The following is a 15,335-nucleotide window of genomic DNA, read 5'->3' as shown; positions in this document are numbered from 1 at the left end:
AGAGATACTCATAATATGTATTTAACCAATTCCAATTCCAGAGGAAATCACTTGTCTGGGTCATATTGATCACTAAATATGGATGTTCTTTGTTGTTTTTCTTAATTTGGTAAATGACCATCTAATTCTTCTGTGTTTTTGGGGGGCTGCTTGGGGTGAGGCTTTGCTGGTTTTTGGGCAGCTCTGGAAACCTCCAGTTTGGGAAGTGCATAAAGTGAGGAGTTCCAGCAAGTTCCAGCGCTGGCACTGAGATGCTTGGAAATTGGCAGAGATGCGATTTAAATTAATTTAATAGGTCAGGTAATTCAGAAACCAAGTATTGGATACTCTCTTAATGAAGAAGGGGAGGGCAGAAGGAGTAGCAATGATATTGGATTCAAAGATGAAATATGTACACCATGATTGCTTTTAACAAAACAAGACATGTTACATTAAACAGCTTGAAAAGTATATGCTCAGGAATACCATGATAAGCCAGCTCTACTTGCACTGAAATACAAAGAGAAGTTAGAGAGTACCTCAGAAACATGCAGAGGGGTGGACAGACAGTTGACCAGGCATAGACCTGAGAAGACTCTGGCTGTAATCTCTGTGTATGTCTTCATATGGGCCCATAGGTAAGGACTGTCCTCTGGTTTCTCTCCATAACGAAGCTTGATAGTGTCACCCTGGCAGACCAGTTCTCTCCGCAAGTAGACCTGTGAGCCTGCAGACATTATGACAGTAAGAAATGGTTTATGACGAACCTTGGGAGTGTAAATATCTCTATATGATTTATTTGACTTGAATGTCTACCTGTGCACATTTGCACATGGTAGAGATGATGTTGCAAATCACATTAAATGGACCTGCCCTGAAAAGTTTAATTGATATAACATGTCAAATAAAATGGGGGGCGACTATAAAACTGCTAGGAAATGTAAAGTCCACTTTACATGTGGGGAGGTAGAGGTTTTTATTTATCCACCCCTACTCTCGGTTTCCCACAGAGAAGATAACAACTAAATATCTGTGTGCTCTAAGGAGCAAGTTTTGTGTGAATCAGAAATAACCCTTGACCTTTCCTGACTTTTCACCAGCTCTTTTTGAGATTGCTTCCTTTTATACCCTCCACTCAGCATACCTGGAGCGCAATTGGATCCTCTGACCTCTAGTACTTAAGTACTAAATAACTTGCGAAATACTTACTCTAACTCCACTGTTCTATCCCTGTGTAATTCAAGAGTGAATAAATTATAAATAAACTATTATTTCTTAAAAACCTTATGACATGCTTGAGTGTGTTTGGCATTATACACCTCTTTTACTAAATGTGAACACCTTTAATGACTTCTGATTATGAGACTGTATTAAATAACAACAACGTTTTTTTTACTTCTTGAATACTGCCACATAATTGTTTACCATCATATTAAAGTATTTTCTTTGACGTTTATAACCAATAACCAAAGTAGATTGCTGGCATTCTACCAAATGTAATATATCAATATTTGTTAAGAATTATTATGTTCTCAAAGCTATTTTAGCTACACAGGCTTGTGTTCAAAACACTGTATGCCGAAAACCTACTAATTTAAGGTATTTATGGTAAATTAAATTATCCATACCAGGGGCCTCATTTATAAAGGGATATACGCTCAAAAAATGGCGTACGCCAGTTTCTACGCAATGTTTGCGATTTATAAAATACTAACTTCACGGCAGAGATGGAGTACTCGAGTCCTGGACTCGGACTCGAGTCGGACTCGAGTGCCGATTTTCGGGACTCGTGACTCGACTCGGACTCGCGCACTGATTGACGCGACTCGGACTTGGACTCGTGAATTCTCGCACACGATGACTTGGACTCGGACTCGGACTCGTGAATTATCGCGTACGCTGACTTGGACTCGGACTCGGACTCGTGCATTTTTCCCCCCACGATGACTCGGACTCGACTTGTACATTGACCTCCGACTTGGACTCGGACTCGAGCAAGTTTTCTATGGAGTCTGATGTCCTCTATCCTGGCGTGTGCACCGGCTGCGAGGCGAGTTCACGTACTGGGCCCCGCTATTCCAGTCTAAAGATGTCTAGAGACACACCCCGCATCGTGCTGTATGCTTTCACACATTCTGCTTCGACATTGGAAAAGAGCAGCGCAAAATGCTCTATGTGGAAACAATATTGAAGAGAAGGCTCCGTAACACATTACTCTAAACATCGAGTTCAGACATATAGGCTGTCTTGAACACTATCATCAGAGTAACGTGATCTAATCAATAAATAAAGATTCAGCCGATAACACGAAAGCACACGGCTACTTAACATGCAGAATGACGTCATTTTGCATGCTAAGTAGCCATGTGCTTTCTGGGGCTAAATCTTTATCAGTAAACCGATTTAACCGGTAAAAGTTCCTTCAAAATAAGAGTCCCGATCTTATTACTATCAAAATAAAAGTGCAAAACGAAAACTTTACCATAGGAAAATATTGGCATACAAATATAATCACTTCTCTAAAAGGTAACTCATTTTAAACATAGTTTATTTATATATAATAATAATAATAATAATAATATTAATATTAGTAATAAGCTTTATATTTGTATAGCACCTATTACAAGAATTGTAGCCAAACTCGCTTCACAGCAGTTCAATAGACAGATTAGTATAACATGACAGGATAAAAGCAATGTAGAGGAGCAGCTACATTTAAACACATATATCCACGAAGATTAATACATGAAGACTTGTGACTCGGACTTGACTTGGACTCTTCTTAGGTGACTCGGACTTGGACTCGGACTCGAACACAGGTAATGATGACTCGGACTCGGACTCGACTCGGACACTCCTTGGGTGACTCGGACTTGGACTCGGACTCGAACACAGGTAATGATGACTCGGACTCGGACTCGACTCGGACACTCCTTGGGTGACTCGGACTTGGACTCGGACTCGACTACGACTCTCCCTTGGTGACTCGGACTTGGACTCGGACTTGAAGAGTGGTGACTCGAGAGTGACTTGGACTCGTGAATTGGTGACTTGACTACAACACTGCTTCACGGGAAAATGTGCGGTCCTCCACGCAAACTCTAACCCATGCGTACTAAGCACAACAACGGGAGAGACGAGAAACTGCGACACCGTTGGCAGAAGGAAGAATGGAGAGAAATATGTGGAAATAAATCAAATGTTACCTCTCATTTATCATATGAAGAATTCATTTTCAAACATTGATTAAAGCCAATCTTAAAACGATTAAACAAACGCCTGTTTGAAACTCCTCAGTGCACACAAAAACTTGGAGAAATAAATAAATACGGATATGTTATTTAAAACCACCTCGAATATGTTGTGTTAATGTTATGAAATGTTTTCTCATAAATGATGCAGTAAGCAGGAGGACAGAATTACGTCTAAACTGACGCCGTTTTGCATTTCTATAGGTTGTAGATACGAGCATGGTTTGATATCCTATCACGTTTAATCGTGTTTTATGCCGTTTGCCAAGACTTGATAAGTCGCTCGTAAAACACAGGAGGTATGGAAACTGGTTTAACACCATATGTGTTAAATTGTACAGCTAATATAACACAACACATTAGTTGTATTTCCTTTAACTGGTGGATTATGGATATATAGTTGCTGATCGACAGCTGGAACACAAACCACCAAATACAACAAAATAATTCAGATCCAGTCGTCATGACTCCACTCCGGAGGGATTCCCCGATCATTTCTTACAGTTTCTCATCAAGGGGGGTCTCCTGTCCCCGGTACAAACACACTGCCTGAGGAAGGTTATGTGTATTTGTTTGTCATTAACTTTTTTCGGACCACTTATTTATTTATTTTGGTGACGATCCGACCTCCATGCTGCTACTCTGGTTCAAACTGCATCCAGCAAACAATATGATTTATCTCGACCTCCCCAAAATAACCAAAATCTGACACGGTGTGAGATGTCTTTTTTAGCTGTTCGGTCGTAATTTCCTGCGATCTTCTTCATGCAGTCAGTCAGAATGAATCCAGCTAGCTCTGACTATGGCTGTCCTCTGTCTCCTGCTATCTGTATTTTGCGCAGTATATCTCTGAACGATGCGATGGTGATTCCACTGTGCAAATGGGCAACATTACCTCTACTATGAAGGATGCTACAAGCCTGTCCATCTCTGCTTTGGTTACCGGTCCTCCAAATTCTAATTTGTGCCGCTTCGGAGTCGGCGGCGGCGACTCACAACATCCTCACTCTGGGTTCGGGGGTCCGGTCCTTAGCTATTAGCTTCACCTTAGCATGTGTTCTTTGCAGGTGTTTGTTGAGGTTTGACGTGGTGTTTGCAGCAGTGTATAACAGCTTCTGGCCTGGACACAGTTTGCACCTCACCGTCACATTCCTGTCTATTCTTCGGACGAACTCAAAATAATGGGCATACCTCCACCCCTCGAAAGTTATCGCTGACTCTGCCATGTTTATGCAGCACTGCACGTGGATATGTGGACGCGCAAGTCGTGCAGATTACGTACATATAAACCTGCGGTGGAAACCCCTCTTGTCTGTCAGTGTGATTATGACTGATTTTATAAAAGTAACGAAGTAACGCGTGTCGGGGCAATGTTAGTAACTGTAGTGTGATTACTGAATTATAAAAGTAACGCAACTCTGGTTACGAGTCGATTGTGATTTATAAAGGGAAACAGGCGTAGGAAGTGCCGGTACGCACTTCCCTCGCTGGTACGCAATGTTTTGTGAATCGGAAAATGTCGGAAAATTTCTGTACCTATTTTTTGCTTTGTACTACGTAAGCAACTTTCCCACGTCAATCCTACGCAAGGCGTTATAAATGAGGCCCCAGGTATGTTAACCCTCCGGTATCCATATGGGTTATTTTTCACGTTTCATTTTGCAATAACTTTGGTTGTGTTGGTGCAAATGGCCTGATTTTTTGTAACAAGGCTATTTTCTCGATCTATTTTGGAATTCCAATTCAAATTTTTCAAATGGGTCTTTAATTCACTGTGTAACAAATCGACTACGCTTATTGACCATTCGAGATAAAACTAAATACTTTGATAAAAACATTATATTAAAATATTTTTTTCACCACTTTTTTGGGTTCAATCTTTGAATCAGCTTCAGCCCTAATCAAAAATACCAAATATTGAATCATTTTCAGGATTGTAACCCTTTAAATGCCATTTTGAATACATGAAATCGCTGTTGTTTTTCATGATAAAAACAGAGAAAATGTGTTATTTTGGTCAGTGTATGTTTTGGTCATTGGATTTTCTTTTCACAAATGGATATTCAAAAACAAAAAACGACTGGATATTTGATTTTCGTTTTCAAATTGAAAAACCAAAATTGAAATACAAGGCGTTTTTCTTTATCACGGTCAAAAAGGGATTTACTAAACTTAAAAAACGGGATGATTTTCATTTTCTACTTCTCAAAACAAAAAAATAAAATCACAAGAAAACAGAAAAAAAAAAAAAACCCTGTGAACCTCTGTCGCCTGTCAGCGCAACTTACATGATGCCGTTTAAAACCATAGACTGTATATATAAAGTTTAAAACATATAATAATAAAGAGCGGTGCCGGCCGTCAGCGAACCGAGCCGGCCTTTCTCTGCATCTGATTCATGTCATAAATCAGATTTTAGAAAAGTGTCAAGTTACAGTTGGCATTCATGTCTGTCTAATATGTAATAACTTTATAATATTATCCTTCAAAACATTTTTGTGAAATTTTCATTAATAGCATATTCATTATACAAAAGTGAAGGGAAAGGCCTTTTTCCTTCATATATTAATTTTATATCTGTACTATGATACAAAACTAGATATTGTCTTAGATTTCAAGTATTGTAATATAATATGAACATCGTCTTTTCCTGGTTTAAAGGTGTGTTTTGAACCTACTGACGGTTCTACGTTTTCCATTACCTACCTACCATAATTATATTCACATTTCTGAGGCTAATTATTTTGATGTTATTAGGTTAAGTGTTTTTGTGAAACCATAAAGTCAACAATATAATATTGTTGCAATATCAATGTTGAGGTATTTGGTCACAAATATTGTAATATGTGATTTTCTCCATATCGCCAGATCTACTGCTGCAACATGTTTGTTTACCTGGTTCTGCAAAGTTCCTTGGCATGTCATTTCCTTCCACAAAGCCATCATGGGCCAGAAAGTGACATGCCTTCTCCCTCTGCTCCATCAGCTGCATTTCTTCATCAAAGGTTAATTCTTTAAATGGGAAAATGAAATACCTGGAGGAGGCAAAGTTACATACGTACTTTAAGATGTTGATAAAAATATAGTATACAACAAGGTTTTATAAAAACTTTAAATAAAAATACATGTCTTTCAAATTCTAAGAATTATTTAAGATAACAATTAATAGCGAGACTCTTACATTTATGATATTCTATAAAATGTTTCCATAAATGTTTCACATGGTGACTATGATAGGTAAGAAGGTTAGAAAGCCTACCTGGAACAGAGAGGGTACTTCCTTGTGACAGGACCCAGTTTAGGCCCCTGATCACAAATACGCTCGTAAAATACATTTCCCATGTGGAGATAAAAGAGCAGTGGTTGGGGTTCTGAATCAAAAATAAATTTGGCAATAAATGAGTTGAAAATAAATCTGATCTTCTGACCAAACCACTTGAAACAAACACACACACACACGCACACGCACGCGCACGAGCACGCACACGCACACGCACACGCACACGCACACACACACCTGCTTGGCATGGTCGTTCATCTCTTTGTACAAATCCAAGTTCATCTCCACTAGTCCCTTTCTGAAACAGAGACAACACTCCTGGATGTCTGATCGGCTCATACTGGAAACAGAGAAGGAAGAGAGAGAAGTTAGCCATAATTAACTCTTGGCAGAATAACATCATGAAAGAATTTTTTTGTTATGAGCCTAAGGATCAATTAGTGCTATTGTTTTTTATTGTAGCTTGAGTTGTTCAAACACGTTTAAAGACCAGGGGCCTCATTTATTAAACTGTATAGGATCCATTTAAAAATGCGTTGACTTTACTAAGAGTGAAGGTATCTGGCAGATGTGAATGCTGCACCTTCAGAAGGTCGACCGTCACCAAAATAACAAAGAAATGGTCAGTTTAAACACTGACTACAGAATATCCTATTTTTCCAGGATTTCATGCCACAAATGGTATGATTGAAAAAAAGACAAAAATCGGGGATATTTGGTTGTAAATCAAAATCTGCTGCATGGACAGATTTGATTTAAATATTTTCAAGACACTTTGTTAATACATATTCTAAAACATATTTCACCACACAGAATCATCAACAAAAAAGTTGATCTTTTTATTACTCTGTAAAATCTTGATCCCAGTATCCAACCTTAATGTCCGAGTCACATTAAAAAATAAAGTCCAGTTTGTTAAGGCAAAAGGTCACCTGTGAGGTGTGAAAATATCAAAGGCAGAGTTCATGTCCACTGTGTTTCCAAAGCGTCTGTGTTGAGGGTCCTGCACTATCGTCAGCTGCTTCTTAAAATCTGAACTTGACGTCGACTTGCCACCTAATCTACCTGGATAAAGAAAGATCAATACACACGGCATATCAGCACTCGGAATATTCATTTGTATGCATCTGGTATTTTGTCCATAAGACAAAGAGACAGAATCATTAAACAAATAATCATAGTATGTTATTCATGGTATTTAAAACACAGGCAATATACCTTCTATAACAGGTGTTATTATCATCTCTATTTTTCCGTTTCGACTAACACCGTAACCATTAAAATGCACCTTTCCCCTTAATAAATAACTCAATTAAATAATCACATGAGCGTTTTTAAGTTCATAATGAAAAATAATTTTGTAAAGGTTGTGTGATACAAATATTTGTTCTCACCAGCCTGCAGTAGCTGTCTGAACTGCTCCACAGCTTCATCCACGCTGACCTGCAGGAACTCCCACAGCCTTAGCCTGTAGAACACCTCTTGCCACAGGATGCCCCGCAGAGCCTGAGTGCAGGTGCACACACCACACATGAATTCTCTAAAAAAAAAATGGAATATCAAGAGATGTGTGATTACTAAACCGGTAGCGTTTGTCAGCTGTGAAACAGGTCTTGAATACATTGGCCTAAGTCAGTCTTTTTCAAGTAAATACGAGACAATTAAGTGCATGTTGTGGTGATATTCATTTGAACTCGGGTGTGTTAGCCCTGTACAATTCAGAATGTTGGTGTTGGGTAAGCTTTGAATGGAAGTGTGTGGGAGTACAGTATGTTGTTTATTTGTGGTGTGGAAGGAGTTTTCTAGGGGAAACACGGTGGTCAACCACTTTTTGGCACTGATGCAAACCAGCAAAATATCACAATATTTAGATTTTAGGAAAGTTTGAATCAACTTCAAAGAGCTGAAACTGTTTTTTTTGGGACATGATAAGCAATGGAATACAAGTTTACGCTAAAGGTGGTCGATGGTGGTGGTGGCCTTACACAAAGCAGGACTTTGACTCTGGAGATTTTAGTTTCCAAGCTTGTGGTTTCAAACATATCATGCCTTGTCCTTCAAATCCTTTTAGATTTTTGCAAGACCACAACCTCAAGGTTCAAGGTTCAAGGTTCTTTATTGTCAATCTGACATAGCTACAGAGTAATTATGCAGTTGAAAATCTTATGTCACAGGCTTCTCCAACAATGCAACATAATAACAATAAGAGCATGAGCAATACAAAAAATAATAATAGTTATAAAATGAAATAAAGTTATGATGTGAATAGTGCAGTACGAGTCTATATACAAGTTATTGGAATGATATATATATATTAGGTATTAGATACATACTACTGAGTAGCAGATGAATGTTTGATGTTGTTTCAACAGTTCAATTTTTTAACAATCTCACTGCCCGCGGGAAGAAACTGTCTCCGAATCTTCTTGTCCTTGCCAGGATGCTGCGGTAACGTCTGCCAGACGGCAACAGAAAGAACAGTTTGTGGCTGGGGTGATGGGGGTCTTTGATAATCCGTAGTGATTTCTTCCTGAGCCGCTGGGAGTAAAGGTCCTCCATGGATGGCAGCTCCGTCCTGGTGATGTGCTGTGCAGTTTTCACCACCCTCTGTAAAGCCTTACGATCGAGGTCGGTGCAGCTGCCGTACCAGGCCGTCATGCTGCCAGTGAGGATACTCTCTATCGTGCACCTGTAGAAGTTGCAGAGTATCCTGGAATCCATTTTGAACCTCCTCAACCTGCGGAGGAAGAAGAGCCGCTGTCGAGCTTTCTTGGTGATGGTGGTGGTGTGAAGAGACCATGTCAGGTCCTCAGTGATGTGGACCCCAAGGAACCTGAAGCTTTTGACTCTCTCCACCGTAGTCCCATTGATGGCGATGGGGGGCGTGTCCCTCTCCCTGCTGCTTCCTGTAGTCCACAATCAGCTCCTTTGTTTTGCTGATGTTGAGATGGAGGTTGTTATCCTGGCACCAAGATGTCAGGTTTTTCGACCTCCTCTCTGTACGCCGTCTCGTCATCGTCTGTGATCTGGCCGATGACGGTCGTGTCATCAGGCAAACTCACGATGGTGTTGGAGCTGTGTGTGGCCACGCAGTCGTGGGTGAACAGGGAGTAGAGGAGAGGGCTGAGCACGCAGCCTTGAGGGGCACCGGTGTTTAGAATCAGGTTGGAGGATGTGGATGTTTCCCAACCGCACTGCCTGGGGTCTGCCCGTCAGGAAGTTCAGGATCCAGTCACAGAGGGCGCTGTTTGAGCCCGAGATCTCTGAGCTTGATGGCCAGCTTGGAGGGCACAATGGTATTGAATGCTGAACTGTAGTCAATGAACAGCATTCTCACATATGTGTTCCTGTTCTTCGGGTCCAGGTGTGAGAGGGCAGTGTGGAGGGTGAGGGCTATGGCGTCGTCTGTGGACCTGTTTGCTCTGTAGGCAAACTGCAGGGGGTCCAGAGATTCAGGGAGGGAGGAGGTGATGAATAATTTGACTAACCGCTCAAAGCACTTCATTATGATGGAGGTGAGTGCTACTGGGCGGTAGTCGTTGGGGCAGGTGATTTTTGTCTTTTTGGGGACAGGAATGATGGTGGAGTGTTTAAAATATGTGGGGACTACAGACTGCAGCAGGGACCTGTTGAAGATGTCTGTGAACACCTCTGCCAGCTGAACTGCACACACCCTGAGAACACGGCCAGGGATGCCATCAGGTCCAGGAGCCTTGTGTGGGTTAACCCTTTTAAAGGATTTACACACATCTGCCCTATTTAAAACAAAAGGACAGTGTAGCTCCTGGTCCCTCTGTACCTCCACAGCCCGGCTGCTCTCAAAGCGTGCAAAAAAACTGTTTAGCTCATCTGGGAGAGATGCGCACGCAGACACTCCCGCAGCACCCCCCGCTGCTCCTTTGTAGTCAGTCATTGTCCTTAGTCCCACCCACATATTCCTAGTGTTACAGCCTTTGAAGTCAGATTCCACCTTGTCTTTGTACTGTCTCTTTGCATTTTTAATTGCTCTTCGGAGATCATACCTAGACTTCCTGTACTCCTCCAAATCTCCCGCTATGTGCGCGATAGTGCGTGCTTTCAGTTTGCCGCGCACCTCACCGTTTACCCAGGGCTTTTGATTTGGGAATGTCCGTACAGAAACCTTCGGTACCACGTCATCGATGCATTTCCCAATGTAGCAGATGACAGTGTCCGTGTGTGTGTTGATGTTATTGTCCTCAAACACACTCCAATCCGTGGATGCAAAGCAATCCTGCAGTGCCTCATCTGACTCCTCGCTCCATCGTTGTACTGTTCTTGTAATCGGTCTGTCCCTTTTAAGTTTCTGCTTGTACGCAGGCAACAACAGTACTGAGATATGGTCTGATTTGCCAAAGGGAGGGCGAGGGAGAGCCTTATATCCATTCCGGAAAGGGGAATAAACATGGTCCAGTATGTTTTCCCCGCGCGTCGGGAAGTTGATGTGTTGGTAATATTTTGGCAAAACCTTCTTCATGTTGGCGGTGTTGAAATCTCCGGCCACAACGAACGCCGCATCTGGCCGTGAAGTCTCGGTTTTATCAATACCTTTTCTTAATAGAAGCACAACGAAGATTGAGTCAGTATCATAGAATGTATAAGAAGTGAATGGAGTTCAGTATATCGGGTGTCACCATGTTGATTATTGGCTGTTGCCAACATTTTTTATTTTGTACCATAATTTACTCAAAAGGAGGTAATTTACTTTATAAATATGTAAATCTTCTTACTCCTTGTCAAATATTATGTTCTTAACTATTATTTGTATTTAAGGTTAACTGGATATTCTTATTTGTTTTTCTTAATATTTTCACTTATTCTACTTTGCACTTATTCTTATTTAGTAATCCTTTCAGAAACATGCTTGAGATCCTGAAAGATTGTGTTCTACAGGGGATGATATAAATTCAAGAACAAACAAACACAAAAAGCTTCATAACTTAAGATTTTTTTTTCTTTTGACTCTCTCAAAGTTAAAACGATCTAAGGGCCCGCACCCGGCATAGGAGTCTTGACCTCTCTTCCCCCTCTCCTGATGGGGGTCAAACCGTGCCAGCTGGATAGGCCGATTAAAATGAGAGCGTGCCAGCACCTTAGGGAGGAACGCTGTGTTCGGCCATAAGGTGACACCTGAGCCATCTGAGTTCCACCTCAGACACGAGCTGTTCACGGACAAGGCCTGAAGCTCGCTTACACGCTTGCTGAGGTGATGGCAAGAGGGAAAGCAGTCTTAGCTGAGAGCCACTTCAGTTCTGCCTGTAACAAAGGTTCAACAGGAGGCGAGCATAGGGCATCCAGCACCAAGGGCAGGTCCCATGTAGGGGCCCTTGGGATATTCGGGGGGCGAAGCCTCAGAGCTCCCCCTTAAAAAGAGGGATACCAGCCTATGGCTCCCCATTGTGCTGTTGTCAGCCCCTGCGTGTTGAGCTGATATAGCAGCCACATACACCCTGACGGTAACGGGACACCGGCCGTCGTCCAGGAGGGACTGCAGGAACTCAAGGGTCGTAGGTACCGAGCAATATACTGGGTCCTCATTTCGCCCTTGGCACCAGTCAAAAAAACAAACAGTTTCCACCTGTTTTCGTACTGCCTACGAGATTGTGCCCTAGCATTTGAGAATAGTCTTCCTGACAGACTCCATGCAGTCGCTCAGCAGTGGGTCGGGCCCTCCAGTGGCCAGACCCACAGCTGGAGGTGGCAGGGGTCGGGGTGCCACATCCGACCCTCCAATTGAGACAAGAGGTCCTTCCTGTTGGGGAGACGCCAAGGCGTCCCACAGCAGAGTCTGTGCAGCAGATGGACAGGCCCGCACCTAGCTGGGTTAAACAAGGAAGTTTAACAGGACAGCCTAGCCAGGCGGCTCCTGCTAGAATCAAGCAACACGCCTACCAGGAGCGGGGGCGAGAACACTGCCTTCACTGGTCGAGTTGATAACGAATTCCAGATGCAGCGTAACCGGGAGCGGGTGTAAGAACACAGCCTCCACTAGCTACCTGCTGAACGTAAAGAGTAGAGCAATGCTCCTACTCGCCGAACACAGAGAGGGATGTAAATGTCCTACACCCACGTTACCAGCAGAGAGAGCGGGAGCGAGAGCACTGCCTTCACCTAGGTGGATTAGATAAGGACATTTAACAGGGCAGTTTAGCCAGGCAGCTGCTGCTAGAATTAATCAGCGCGTCTACCAGGAGCGGGGGCGAGAACACCGCCCTCACTGGTTGAGTTAATAACGAATGCCAGATGCAGCGTAGGTGAGAACACAGCCTTCACCAGCTACCTGCTGAACGGAAAGAGTAGAGCAACGCTCCTACTCGCCGAACACAAAAGGGATGTAACTACACCCATGTTACCAGCAGAGGGAGCGGGAGCGAGAGCACTGCCTTCACCTAGCTGGAAAAAAAAGAAGTTTTAGCAGGACAGCTTATCCAGTCGGCTGCTGCTAGAATAAAGCATCACGTCTACCAGGAGTGGGGGCGAGAACACTGCTTTCGCTGGTTGAGTGACTGTGTCCAGAGCCACCCCAATGAAGGTTAGGCTCTGAGAGGGGTTCAGACAACTCTTCTCCATGTTCACCCTGAGGCCTAGCCGGGCGACATGAGAGAGAAGGAGAGCCGTGTCCTGGATCGTCTGTAACCGGGATGGTGCACAGATTAATCAGTCGTCTAAGGAGAGGGAGAGTCCGAATGGGAGCACCCTGAACTTGAAATGACGACCTCTGAAGGCAAAGCGAAGAAACTGCCTGTGATGAGGCACAATCGGCACATGAAAATAAGCGTCCTTCAAGTCGACGGACGTGAACCATTCCCCCCTGGCCAGGGTACGAAGAACGTCCGCTGTGCTCAGCATATGGAAAGGTAAAATCTTTAGGAACTTATTGAGTCCCCTCAGATCGAGGATTGGGCGAAGTCCACCGCCTTTCTTCCTTACCAGGAAGTAGGTCGAGTAGAAGCTGTGAGATAGGGTCCACAGGCTCGATTGCACCCTTGGCAAGGAGGACTGACAGCTCCTGGTTTAGGGCGATTTCTTTTGCCGGGTCGCTGATGGTGGTCATCTTGACCCGGCTGTAGACTGGGGGCCAGCGTCGGAACTGAAGCTTGTACCCTTGGGTTAAGGCGAGACACGGCAGGCAAAAACATCGTTTTTCCTGCACTGGTCAATTTTGAGATTTTGTGCTATTTTGATTCCATAACATGTTTTCTTTCAGGCTTTTGGAAGGAAAACGTACAAAATACACATTTAAGTGTTTATTTTACTATAGTTTGTCTATTTGCGTCTGTAGATTTCTCCTACATTCACCAAAAGTTAGCATTCTAACGTAACATAAAGTACCGCGACCGCTGTTTGCACCATGTCTTCAGAGGTATCGTTGGAAAGCTCCGTTTCTCCTGCACAATCTCATCGGATCCAAATATGGTCATTTCCTTTGTATCAGCAACCAATCGTGAAAGTGCAAAGGGGTCTTAAACCAAGAAACGAAATCTCATTGGCTGGTGTCAATTTCTGACAACGTGATTCGTTCAGATGCGTCACGTGGTGTGCTAAAGCACTTCCTGGTTAGCATTCCGCTAGAAATTTAAATCTGAAAATGGCAAAATAACGGAGAAAAAAAACGTTCACAGAGAAGACGACAACAATTGTCACTTGCACAAAGCAAGGTTATACAAAAAACAAATGACCCCGAACATGAAATACCTTCACGGAGTGCGTCGATGCGCAAGCTATCATCCAGATAACAGGAGGGTTTAACTAGCGTCACACACAATCTTTAAAGGTCGTTTTCTCAAAATGAGTTTTTTCTCCTACTCTGAGTTCGAAATGTCCACTTCAGTAGCACGTACATACACCAAACCTTCCAGTTATATTCCTATCAATATTATGAAGGCTTTTACAGAAGGGTTTGGTCATATATAATTCATAGCCTGAATTATATAACATTTTATACCTAAAAACATGGTGAAAATTGATATTTTAGGGCTGTTGACAGTATTTTCTAATGTATGGAGTGATAAAAAGAGATATCCAAAATCCCTTCTGTAAAAGCCTTACATACTAATATGACTACAAAATGAAACAATAATTTTGATCCTGGCTTTATCCAAAGTTCAGATTTCGGTTCCTGAAATGTGTTAAAATATGCGCATATTTCATGAGATAATGGTTCATTTGCATATTTAAACATGCTATTTCAGAAAACTTGTAATACAAAAAACAATTGCCTTATTGTAAGTAATTAACTGGAGAAATCTTTAGCTGATATCTTTAAGTTAAAAAGATTACCCTATTCACCTGGGGTGTCTCGCCTTAAGGTGGAAACGACCCAGGGGTCTGAATCTTGAGCTACCCAGTAGTTGAGCTGCTGCTGGGAGAAATAACCAACAGCCGGCCCCAGACCCTCAGTACCTTGCCCCCCGGCCTCTGGCTCTGGGGGGGCGACGGTTAGCCGGATACCGAGGCTGCCTTGGGGGCGAGTTAACAGGACCGTAGCGGGCCGGCCCCCTCGTGGGGCGCTAAGGCCCATGGCGGGCACCGGGGTGAGCCGGTGGATGGGAGCGGCCTCGGAAGGCAGACGCGGAACCTCTAGGCCTACCGGGGGGAGGGCATGTCTCTGCGAAGAGCTGAGAACTGTTGCCTGGCGTTCGAGCACCTGTACGGCAGCTGAACCGAACAGCTCCCCCGGCTCCTACATGTCTCTGGTAAGGGTGACTGTGCCAGCCAAACCTGGCGCAGAGTCTGGACGAGAGTGGATCGGGTGCAGCGGCGTGCTCTGTACGGGCACCAGAATGGAGAGCCAAGGGGAGTGACTT

General features: G+C 43.1%; 1 pseudogene; it reads right to left on the bottom strand.

Annotated features, from left to right (window-relative positions):
• The window catches only part of LOC117498009, a 92,403-nt pseudogene that overhangs the window by 65,894 nt on the left and 11,174 nt on the right, over positions 1-15,335 (bottom strand).

The sequence above is a fragment of the Trematomus bernacchii genome, unplaced genomic scaffold (genome assembly GCF_902827165.1).
Source record: "Trematomus bernacchii unplaced genomic scaffold, fTreBer1.1, whole genome shotgun sequence".
Classification (NCBI taxonomy): Eukaryota; Metazoa; Chordata; class Actinopteri; order Perciformes; family Nototheniidae; genus Trematomus; species Trematomus bernacchii.
Note: the sequence above shows the minus strand (reverse complement) of the source record. Positions and strands in the feature narration are given on the sequence as shown.